Source organism: Cetorhinus maximus, chromosome 22, assembly GCF_964194155.1.
Source record: "Cetorhinus maximus chromosome 22, sCetMax3.hap1.1, whole genome shotgun sequence".
Classification (NCBI taxonomy): Eukaryota; Metazoa; Chordata; class Chondrichthyes; order Lamniformes; family Cetorhinidae; genus Cetorhinus; species Cetorhinus maximus.
The window spans coordinates 18,871,324-18,883,742 of NC_135900.1; the positions used below are offsets into that span (position 1 = coordinate 18,871,324).

Below are 12,419 nucleotides of genomic sequence, written 5' to 3' on the forward strand. Positions count from 1 at the left end.
CGCATCATCTCAAGAGCCTTTTTTAATCAGCAGCTGAGGTGACCATGTTTTGAACAGCAACTTCGTACTGCTTTTGACCTACCAGCATATTCACATTGGTAACTATGGAGTTTTGCTACCTTTTATATTTATTAACAGTGATTCCTGGGGGCCATCCAAGGGTGCCAGTGGCTACCTTATCTCCATGGGGAGGTCCAGTCACCAGTTTTTTTTTACAATATTGTCTCAGGAAACATTTAGTGATTGGAATTCACACCCAATGCTCTCTGCCTTTATATATCTTGCCTATCAGCCATCTCACCACCTAGACATCAATTTGTCACTGTAATCACGTCTGTGTAGCTTAGCTATTGAGTGTCCATATGCATTCGCGTTTTGGCTGCAGCTACAGATTTGAGAGCAACACTTTTAATTCTCCTTTTCCTCTTTTCTTTATCCTTCCAGACATCATATCCTTTATTTTGTCCACCTTCGGGTTGTCTACATTCACAAATCCCTAACCTTCATTACTCATCATCTTTCCTACTCTCCTGCTGCCCTCCCAGGCTTTATTCATTCTTAACCTAAGCTTCCCTCGGTACCTCTCTTGGGATTCTCTAAACTGCCCACCAAGACACTTGTTGCTGCCTCCTATCCAGCAGCAACCCCAACTGCCCCATTCTACTCTCTCTTTGACCTTCACACTTACCCACTCTGCCCCCCCTTCCCCCCCACCAGGGGCTTACCAATCTCCTTCCAGTCCCTCCCAGCTGAGACCCACTGGACTCTGCTAGTGAACTGGTTATCTCCTCTCCTCTCCAGATCTTCTTCCAGAATGTACATCACTTGTAAGTGAGGGGTTAGCCACCCATTACCTTAATGTGGACGATCCCATTGCCATCACAGCTTTAATGGGGGCGTGGTTGAGGGGTAGTGCTCCTTTCTCCTTAAAGAAGTTTCACCGCTTGGCCATGCTTTCTACCATCTGCCCTGCTGAAACTGTGGCGGTGGTGTAGTCTTTACCTATAAATTGCACCTTGGTTTGTTTCCCTACTCCTCTGGCAACTTCATTCCTGCCCTCTTTGAGCTCACCTGGTAGATGAGCTTGTTCTTGTTCTCTTGACCCTATTCCTTCAAAACTATTCACCACTCAACTTCCCTCCCTGGCTTGATGTAAGCTGATACTCTCTCACCTCAGGTACTGCTTCCCTCTCCTTCAAATCTGCCACCACCACTCCTCGCAAAAGCAACTTATGTTTATGTAGCAACTTTAAGGTAATTAAACGTCCCAAAGTGCTTCAAACAAAGCATGACACTGAGCCACATAAAGAGATATTAGATCAGATGACCAGAAGCTTGGTCAAAGAAGTAGATTTTAAGGAGGGCCTTAAAGGAGGAAAGAGGGGTAGAGGGGCAAAGGTGTAACGAGAGGAACATTGCATTCCCTCATCTCCCCTCTCAACCCCTTCACTGCACTGGGGCTTCCCCCCTAACCCTCACTGCACTGGGGCCTCTCCCCATCCCCCGTTGCAGCGCTAGGGCCTCTCCACCTACCCCCCGGCCCCTGTCTACACCGCACTGGGGCCTCTCCCACTTCTCCTCCGTCCTCACCGCACTGGGGCCTCTCCCGCTCCCCCGCTGCACTGGGGCCCATCCCCATCCCAACTTCCACCGCTCTGGGAACCATCCCCATCCCAACCTCCACCACTCTGGGGCCTATCCCCATCCCAACCTCCACCGCACTGGGGCCCATCCCCATCCCAACCTCCACCGCACTGGGGCCCATCCCCATCCCAACCTCCACCGCACTGGGGCCCATCCCCATCCCAACCTCCACCGCACTGGGGCCTATCCCCATCCCAACCTCCACCGCAATGGGGCCCATCCCCATCCCAACCCCCACCGCACTGGGGCCTATCCCCATCCCAACCTCCACCGCACTGGGGCCTATCCCTATCCCCATCCCCACCCTCGCTGCTCTGGACCCCCTCTCCTCCCCCACCCCCTCCCAACTGGGCCCCCTACCCCTACCTGCTCGGGGACCCCTCCCTCACCCCTTCCCTCACTGCTCTGGGCTCCCACCTCCAACGCTCTGGGGCCTAGCCCCATCACCCCACTCACTGCTCTGGATCCCCTCTCCTTTCCCCTCACCCCACCCCCTCCCCTCCCACCCCACAGAATCAAACAGTGCAGAAGAGGCCCTTCGGCCCATCGAGTCTGCACCACACGGGAGAAACACCTGACCTACCTACCTACCTAATCCCATTTACCAGCACTTGGCCCATAGCCTTGAATGTTATGACGTCCCAAGTGCTCATCCAGGTATGTTTTAAAGGATGTGAGGCAACCCGCCTCCACCACCCTCCCAGACAGTGCATTCCAGACCGTCACCCCCCCCAAAACCTCCTGTCCCTCAACTTGAATTTGTGTCCCCTTGTGACTGACACTTCAACTAAGGGGAACAGCTGCTCCCTATCCACCCGGTCCCCACCCCCCACCCGCTGCTCTGGGGTCTCTCCCTTCCCCTCCCCTGCTCCGTGTCCTCTCCTCTCCCTCCCCCCCCTGCTCCAGGGCCAACCTCACCCTCACCCCCCCCCCCACCCTCGCCCCCCCACCCCCACCCTAACCCCCCAACCACCCTCACCCCCTCCAACCACCCTCAACCCCACCCCCTCCAACCTCACCCCCTCCACCCTCACCCCCCAACCACCCTCACCCCCTCCAACCACCCTCAACCCCACCGCCACCAACAACCCTCAACCCCACCAACAACCCTCAACCCCACCCCCACCAACCACCTTCAACCCCACCACCCTCACCCCCCCTCCACCCCTAACCCCCACCCTCACACCCCTCCACCCTCACCCCCCCAACCACCCTCACCCCCTCCAACCACCGTTACCCCTACCCCTCACACCTCCACCACCCTCACCCCCTCCACCACCCTCAACCCCTCCCCTCCACCCTCACCCCCATCATCCCCTCCACCCCATCCCCTCCACCACCCTCACCCCCACACGCTCAGCACCCTCACCCCCCCACCACCCTCACCCCCACACCCCCGCAGCACCCACACACCTCATCAATGCCACCACCCCACCCTCGCCCCCACACCCCCTCTACCCTCACCCCCCCACCCTCAATCCCCCAGCACCCTCACCCCCCCCAGCACCCACACACCCTCACCACCCCACCCTCACCCCCATCTCCACCCCCACACCCACCCCCCTTCCACACCCACCACCCTCACCCCCCCTCCAACCTCCCTCAACGCCACCCCCACCAACCCTCAACCCCACCACCCTCAACCCCACCCGCACCAACCACCCTCAACCCCTCCAACCTCACCCCATCCACCCTCATCCCTGCCTCCACCCTCACTCACCCCTCCACCCTTACGCCCTCCACCCTCCCCCCCTCACCCCCCTCCAACCACCCTCAACCCCACCACCCCCTCCACCACCCTCAGCCCCACTCCCTCATCACACACCCCCTCACCTCTCACCTCCCTCCACCCTCACCCCCTCCCCCCTCGCCACCCCCATCCCCTCCACCACCCTCCACCCCCACCCTATCCTCACCCTCACCCCCACCCTAATCTCACCCCCACCCCGTCCTCACCCCCACCCCGTCCTCACCCCCACACCCCGTCCTCACCCCCACCCCGTCCACACCCCCACCCCGTCCACACCCCCACCCCGTCCACACCCCCACCCCGTCCACACCCCCACCCCGTCCACACCCCCACCCCGTCCACACCCCCACCCCATCCTCACCCCCACCCTATCCTCAACCCCACCCCCTCCCTATCCTCAACCCCACCCCCTCCCTATCCTCACCCCCACCCCCTCCCTATCCTCACCCCCACCCTATCCTCACCCCCACTCCATTCTCACCCCCACCATACCCCCACCCCATCCTCACCCCCACCCTATCCTCAACCCCACCCCCACCCTATCCTCACCCCCACCCCGTCCACACCCCCACCCCGTCCACACCCCCACCCCGTCCACACCCCCACCCCGTCCACACCCCCACCCCGTCCACACCCCCACCCTATCCTCAACCCCACCCTATCCTCAACCCCACCCCACCCTCACCCCCACACTATCCTCACCCCCACCCAATCCCTCATCCCCACCCTATCCTCACACCCACCCCCACCCTATCCTCACCCCCACCCCCACCCTCACCCCCACCCTATCCTCACACCCACCCCCACCCTATCCTCACACCCACCCCCACCCTATCCTCACCCCCACCCAATCCCTCATCCCCACCCTATCCTCACACCCACCCCCACCCTATCCTCACCCCCACCCAATCCCTCATCCCCACCCTATCCTCACACCCACCCTTTCCTCACACCCACCCTATCCTCACACCCACCCCCACCCTCACCCCCACCCTTCTGGAGCCTCTCCCCGCCCAGCTCTGGAGCCCCCTCGCCCACCGCTCTAGGGCCTCTCCAGTGTGACCCCGCCTCCCGCTCTGTGACCCGGAAGTTCTCCCCGGAAGCCCCGCCCTCTCGGGCCTGACCTCTTCCGAGAAGCAGCGCCGCGGGTTCGGATCCTGATCCCGGACTGTCAGCGATCGCCGGACTGGCCGGAGCCGACCCAGGAATGTGAGTACTGGGCGGGGGTGGAGAAGTTGAATAGTCTGCCTGTAATTTACAGATTCGGATCAGCTCGGAGCTGAGGGAGAAAAAAATAGAGAGAGAGAAAAGGGGAGAAATACTTGGGAGAGAGAGAGAGAGAAATGCAGGGGGAGAGAGAGAGAGAAATGCAGGGGGAGAGAGAGAGAGAAATGCAGGGGGAGAGAGAGAGAGAAATGCAGGGGGAGAGAGAGAGAGAAATGCAGGGGGAGAGAGAGAGAGAAATGCAGGGGGAAAGAGAGAGAAATGCAGGGGGAAAGAGAGAGAAATGCAAGGGGAGAGAGAAAGAAATGCAGGAGGAGAGAGAGAGAGAAATGCAGGGGGAAAGAGAGAGAAATGCAAGGGGAGAGAGAAAGAAATGCAAGGGGAGAGAGAAAGAAATGCAGGAGGAGAGAGAGAGAGAAATGCAGGGGGAAAGAGAGAGAAATGCAAGGGGAGAGAGAGAGAAATGCAAGGGGAGAGAGAGAGAAATGCAGGGGGAGAGAGAAATGCAGGGGGAGAGAGAAAGAAATGCAGGAGGAGAGAGAGAGAGAAATGCAGGGGGAAAGAGAGAGAAATGCAAGGGGAGAGAGAAAGAAATGCAAGGGGAGAGAGAGAGAGAGAAATGCAGGGGGAGAGAGAGAGAGAGAAATGCAGGGGGAGAGAGAGAGAGAAATGCAGGGGGAGAGAGAGAGAGAAATGCAGGAGGAGAGAGAGAGAGAGAAATGCAGGGGGAGAGAGAAAGAGAAATGCAGGGGGAGAGAAAGAGAAATGCAGGGGGAGAGAGAGAAATGCAGGGGGAGAGAGAGAGAAATGCAGGGGGAGAGAGACAGAAATGCAGGGGAGAGAGAAAGAATTGCAGGAGAAAGAGAATTGCAGAGAGAGAGAGAGAGAATGAGAATTGGAGGGGGAGAGAGAGAGAATGAGAATTGGAGGGGGAGAGACAGAGAGAGAGAGAGAATTGTAGGGGGAGAGAGAATTGCAGGGGGGAAAGAGCGGGAAATGTGGGGGGAGCGAGGGGCAGATGGTGGGAAATGCAGGGGGTGGAGGGCGGGAAATGCAGGGGGAGTGAGGGGCAGGAAATGAGGGGGGAGCGAGGGGTGGAGGGCGGGAAATGCAGGGGGAGCGAGGGGCGGAGGGCGGGAAATGCGAGGTGGGAGTGGGAAATGCAAGAGGAGCGAGGAGGGAGAGTGGGAAATGCGAGGGAAGGGAAAGAGGGTGAAATGTAAGGGGAGAGGGGTGTCAGAAAAACAGGAGGAGAGTGGGACAGAGAAATACAAAAATGAAAGGAAAGAAATAGAGAGAAATACAGTGAGAGGGAGGGAGACATATACAGGGAGAGAATGAAGACGAGAGAAATATGGCAAGAAGGGGGAATAGAGAGAGAAATACAGAAGGAGAGCAATACATTCGGAGTGAGATATAATAGTACAGGGAGTGAGGGATGAAGGAGAGAGATGGAGGTAGAGACGGGAGGAGAGAGGGAGAAAAATACAGATAGGAAGCGAGAGAGTGGAGGGGGAGAGAGAGATAGAGAGAGGGGAAGTTCAATCTGAACCCCAGGCTGAACTCTGTCCACCCACCGTTCCTGCATCCATCGTTTGAACCAGACTCAGACTCCCCTCACTTGAGCCTCAGTCTTTGCCCCCACCCCGAGCTCCACTGTCACCAGTATCTTGACCGGGGAATCGTCAAACTGGTTGCAGGGGGTTGTCCCAGACTGCATCTGGTTCTTTCCCTCCCTCTGTTATCCGACTGTCAAGGCTCCATAGCCCCCATGCCTTGGAGTTTCCAGTTCTGAGCTCACTGTGTTCAGCCAAATATGTAACACGTGATTACTTTTATTTTTTCTTGACTCACCTCTGTAATACGAGGTTAGCATTTGTGAAATAAAGCTTCCATGTTTATGCTGGAGCTCATTGCTAAGTGTCAATGAAAGGAACTGGCTATGTACTTTTTGTTTATAACCCGATGGATATAACTCTGAAACCACCATCTTGAGGAGAAAAGAAGAGTGGATGGCCATTGGCAAGGTGTAGCTGGCGGGAAAAAAAAGCAAAGTTCCTATCAGAACTGTCAACTTCAGAGAGGGTGTGGGGGGGTTGCTGGGTCTTTGCTCCCAGATTCCATTGTCTTTTATTCTGTAATTTTTGAAAACTAGAAACCATACAATTGTGTTTTGAACGTTATCTCCTAGAGTCCAGAGAACGTATTTCATTTAAATGGGTCATTTTAACCTGAAATGTCAGTTCAGAGTTTCCATTTTGTGTGGAAAATTATGCCTTTCTTTGAAGAGACATAGATTAGTTGTTGATTGTTGTTTAGGCAAGAGCATCGGATTTTCACTAATTAGTGTGTTTGGGGAAAAAAAATTAAGGCAAGTGCAGAACAGGTCCAACAGTGAGGGAAAGTCTTAAGCTATCCTGTTGGCAAATACTCAAGTGTTTTATTATTTTTGCTGTACCGTTTCAAAAGATAAATCAGAGCTTTTGTGTGACATGTTTGGAAACATTACTTTCTTGGGATAACTTTCTTCATTTAAAATGTATAATGTTGACAGAAATTTGAATTTGCATCACAGTAGCTCTGTCAATAATTAGCTGTGTATCTCGGGAGTGTGACCATAATAAACACTGGCATCATCTCTCTAGTTGTATTTAATGTGATCAGCTGCACGTTGCAGATACAAGCTTTATGAACACAACAGTTTACGTGAGTTCTTGCCTTAGTTTGGAGGATGTCTTGAATTTCACATGAGACACTTTGGCTTGCCCAGTACAGACTTTTTTTTACAATGTTTTATTCATGATGATTAAAGGCCTGAGTTAAATTGTGTATGTACGTATTTTATGTTTCTTGGATTCTACTGTCTTTTATTTACGTTTTGAAGACTAGAAATCATATAATTGTGTTTTGGAAATGATCTCAAAAATGAGAGTCATAATTTGTATTTGAAACCTTGAAGCTTTTTAGTGTATAGATTTGAAAATTGTAATATTTAAAAATGGGATAATTGCTATATTTCTTTAAACTTTTTTTAAAAAGTTCTGAATTATGCACCATACTTCGCTACAGATGGTTTGGTTCTGTTTACAGATTTTTTTCATATTGTACGATCGTGGTTATTTTGTTGCTTGGGACTGATTTTCTTTCTGTTAGAATATCTCAAAGTCTGGGCTCTAATCAGCTGATTTTTCAAATGTTTGCAGAATACCTTATATTTGTGGTAACAGTTTCTTGGCAGAAATGCTTGTAAAAAGAATTGTCAGGAAGTGACTGATCACCACTTGGCACGTGATGACATCTGTCAATGTTACTGCTAAGCTTAGAAGTTTATTGCAAGCTGTGCATATCAACTGATAATGAACGTTCGATTTTCAGAATGGAAATACCAGATAGTGAGTATTTTGACTATATCAAAGTTTCACTGTCCGGTTGCATTCTGCTACATATCAGCTCTTTGCACAGATTGGCTGAATGTAGCTTGGCCTAAAACTGCGTGACATGCCAGTGTTCTGTTGTGCTTCAAAGTGTTTGGAATGCTGTGCAGCATAACTTCCTTCACGCTGTCAGAATATGATTTTTATTATTTGCCAAAAACTTCCGTGAGATGATATAACCTGCCCACGTCAAATGCCAATTGCCAGGACAATGGAGGTGATCAAACCTATCCCGTTCCCCGCTCTCGGGCAATGTTTAATTTTTTTTTCTCTAAGTTCCCTATCTTTTCTCACCTCCTTTTGAAGAAACATTGACTTCTGCTGGGTTACGGTCCCAAAGGCGCTGGAAACGCACTTTTTCTAGACCAGCCAAGTGACTCTTCTACTGTTTGAACCTGTGTGTGAGGGAGGGAGCTGCGTTGGTGTAATTAAGCCGTGGATGTTCACCTCGACAACAAGTTGCACCTTTTAAAGTAGTAAAATGTCTGAACCAAAAAGGAGGCAGTAGAACAAGTAATAAAAAAACTTGTTTTTTTTTAATAGATTTTATGGCGCATCTTAAATGAGAGAGAGAGAGAGAGAGGTGGTGAGATAGAGAGGTTTAGGGAGGGACTTCCAGAGATTACAGCCTAGACGGCTGAAGATGTAACTGCCAGGAGAAAAATACCGATGTGAATCAGGAAGAGTAACTCTTCCACTGGTGCTAAATATCAGACTGTTTATCCAACATCCAGTTAAATATTAGGAAGACATTGTTTTCAGACCCCACTGCAAACTCCATTTGACTAATATTTTTTATGTGGCTTGGTGTCATACTTTATTTCACAATGCTCCTGTGTAGTGCCTTGGGATATTTTGTTAAATGAAAGGTGCTTCATAAATAAAAAGTTGTAGCATTTATGACAGACCAATGATTTGTTTTAATTGCTAGAACTGGGTACTCTCCCTTTATGGACTTTATGTGCCAACAACAACTTGCATTTATATAGCACCTTTAACATAGCCAAATGACCCAAGGTGCTTCACAAGAGCATTATCCAAAAAGATTTGACACCAACCATCATAAGATGTTAGGAGAGCTGAGCAAAAGCTTGGTCAAAGCGGTAGGTTTTAAGGCACGATTTAAAGGAGGGTTGAGAGATAAATAAGCGGGGATCACAATATAGTTAGAAGTGACGAAAGCCATTCAGCCTAACTCACTTCCTTAAGTGAGAATACATTCTGGAGAGCTCCATTAGTCCCAGTCTATAACTAGCTAATAAAAGGTATGTGTGATTATTCCTGGTGACTTGGTCTCTGGTGTTCTTTTTCCTTGTCTGTGTGGATGCCTGTTCTTTCTGTTGGCCTTGTCATACTGCCTCAGTTAAGGTTGGGACTTTGCCATGTTGAGGAAACATGTAAAACCATGAGCTATCACTGACTTGGTGTTTTGGAGTTTCGACATACTGTGCTATCCTCGAATGTTAAGGTTATCACAATATTACAGGACTTATTTCACGATGAGACCTGTGTTATATGTAGGCTAGTGGATGCAGGGGAATGGTTACAAAAGCTGTAATTTAATTAAGGAATCCAAACAAACAGTGAAAGTTTGGAGTTATAAGTCATCTGTTTACTATCTATTTATAGTGTCTTGGGCTTCAATGACTTTTTTCCATTTTCTTGTAATAGTGGTCAGTGATGATCTAAGCTGTCTGTACACTTTGTGCTGCTCACACTAAAAGATTAAAAACTGTGACGCAAGTACTGCAGTTCATAAATATCAGACAGTAGATAAATGATAGTAATACTTTTTTTTTAGAATTAACTTTCTATTCCATGTGATTTTTGCGAGATGGAATTTTGAGAGATTTACATAGCTTGTGAGGAGGTGGAAAAATCATTTTAAAGTGATCTTTCATTCAGCCCAGAAACTTGGCTTTCCAACTTTCCGTCAGCTGTGGCTCTGTGGTAGCGCTCTCACCTCTGAGTCAGAAGGTTGTGGGTTCAAGACCCAACCTAGGGATCTGGACACATATTCTGCTAACGAACTACAGGAGCACTGTACCCTTTGCGGTGATGTCTTTTGGATGAAACCTTAAACCAAGAAATTGTCTGCCCTCATGGGTGGAAATACAAGATTCAGTAGCACTATTCAAGAAGAGCAGGGGAGTCCTCTTGGGTGTCTTGGCAGAAAAGAAGTCATGGTACGATGCGAGGCATTCAAAAGCCAATTTATTTTTGCCTTTGCTGACTTTATTTTCCCTTAGAACCATGGAATGGTTAGAGCACAGGAGGCCATTTAGCCTGTCATGTCTGCGCCAGCTCTCTCCAAGAGCAACTCACCTAGTTCCACACCTCGCCTTTCCCTGTAGCCCTACAAATTTTTCTCTTCAGATGATTATCCAATCATCTTTTGAAGGCCTCAATTGAATCTGCCTGACTCTCAGGCAAGGCATTCCAGATCCTAACTACCCTCTGTGTAAAACAGTTTTTCATTCTTTCCTTTTGTTCTTTTGCCAATCACCATAAATCTGTGTCCTCTGGTTCTCAATCCTTCCGCCAACTGGAACAGTTTTTCCCTATCTACTCTGTGCAGATGCCTCATGATTTTGAAAACCTCCATCAAATCTCCTCAACCCTGGAACCATTCTCATGAGTCTTTTCTGCACCCTTTCTGGTGTCTTCATATCCTTTCTAAAAAATAGTGCCCAGAATGGGACACAATACTCCAGTTGAGGCTGAACGCATGTTTTAAACAGGTTTATCATAACTTCCTTTTGTAAACCACTTTCTCAACCTGCCCTGTTGCCTTCAATGATTTGTGCACATATACCCCAGGCCCCTCTTCTCCTCCACCCCTTTTATTTTATATTGTCTCTGTTCAACAAAAGTCGATAACCTGCTTTAGCTGATCTCAACTGAGGCAATAGCCGATGTGCTGCAATTCGCCTCAGTGCCTTTCGACTGTGAAGGGAAAACATTCTATTGGGCTTCCTGTTACTGATCACCATTGGGTATCACCTGAAGGAAAATGCATGTAGGCTGAGAAGGTAATTGGGTTTGCCTTTCCAAAGCCCAATAGCCTGCTCTGTGCCCACGTGGACACAGGCGAGCTACAAAGATAATGTGGAGCTTTATCCCACTGAGAGTCGACACATCTAAGAGAGACGTGTGAAAAGTAACAAATAAATTCATCATACTTTTGATTAGCGAGCATTAGGTTTAAGCAGCTTTTAGGGGTAGGGTAAATTCAAAGTGCCTTTGCTAGATCTGAGAATGGTGGTTGGAAGAAGGAGTTTGTCCCGCAACGTCCAGAGATGCTATAATACATGTAACAGAAGTCCATCATTTTAAAGGCTTGTAATTTACCCAGCGCTTAGTGGAGAAGTTAATGTTTGATTTTTTTTTAATTGAGTTGGCACCTACTTTCTGGTTGTCCATGTTAGTCTACTAATGTAAACTTGCTTCATTCCTTTAAGGGACTGGATGGTACACAATTAGAACGTTGAGGTTTCACCTCTGGGACCTGGTTTCACCTGCCTTGTCATCTTTAAGACAACATCACAAATTTCACCACAATTTGACAAATTGGTTGTTTTACACGAATGGCTGTTGTGAGAATGGAAATGTATTACTGGTGCAATAGAAAATATTCTTCAGAAGGTAGGATGCGTTGGGCAAATTCTGCCCTGAATCTAGCCTGTGCTACATCTGACTGAGGAGTGCTGACATGAGGTTCAAAATTGTAAATTGTTCTAATTTCCCAGAAAGACAGTGGAGGTAGGCAAATGCATCACCTGAGGTTTCACTCACATAGCTTATGAAACCCATTTCAGGGACATGGGGAAATAGCAACAGAGTGGCACTAATTGGATAGCTTTTTCAAAGTGTGATGGGCCGAATGGCCACCCCCAGCGCTGAAAGATTATGTAATTCAAAGATTGCTGACAGACTGACTGTTGTCAGTGACCGAGGCCTCTGAACAGGCCATCAATCTCGAATCTCAGTCGCGGAACAATGAGGACTTGTGGTGGGATAATGTATTAGGTGATGGCATTATACACTGAGAGGAGATTAGTTTGTGATGTATTTTAAAATGTTCAGGAAATTTGTTAGATGCATCAGCAAACAAGTATGCAATAATAAAAATGTCGGGTGCTTTTTGTCAAACTATGTGGCACATCTGTGTTAAAATACTCATGATTTTGCTTAACGAAACAAAACTTACATTTCTGCAATTTTTTCACCCCTTTATTCTCTCAAATACCTTCTCAACCTACATGCATTTTGTTTGGCTATGGTTCCATATATTTAAAAAAAGTACTGCACCTAGCATATTCTCCTCTGTTGCAGTTAAAATGGAACGCTTGACTTTATCACTGTTC

The 12,419-nt window shown here is 49.1% G+C and overlaps 1 protein-coding gene across 2 annotated transcripts in view; it reads left to right on the plus strand.

Moving 5' to 3' along the window:
• Positions 1 to 4,499: 4,499 nt before the first annotated feature.
• frs2a (fibroblast growth factor receptor substrate 2a) overlaps positions 4,500 to 12,419 on the plus strand; it is a 97,168-nt gene continuing 89,248 nt past the window's right edge. Inside the window, exon 1 of one of the 2 annotated variants that reach the window (XM_078567895.1) lies at positions 4,500 to 4,603. The gene's annotated coding sequence lies outside the window, so the exon portion shown is untranslated. The remainder of the gene's footprint in view (positions 4,604 to 12,419) is intronic. The other variant, XM_078567894.1, reaches the window with a different exon arrangement.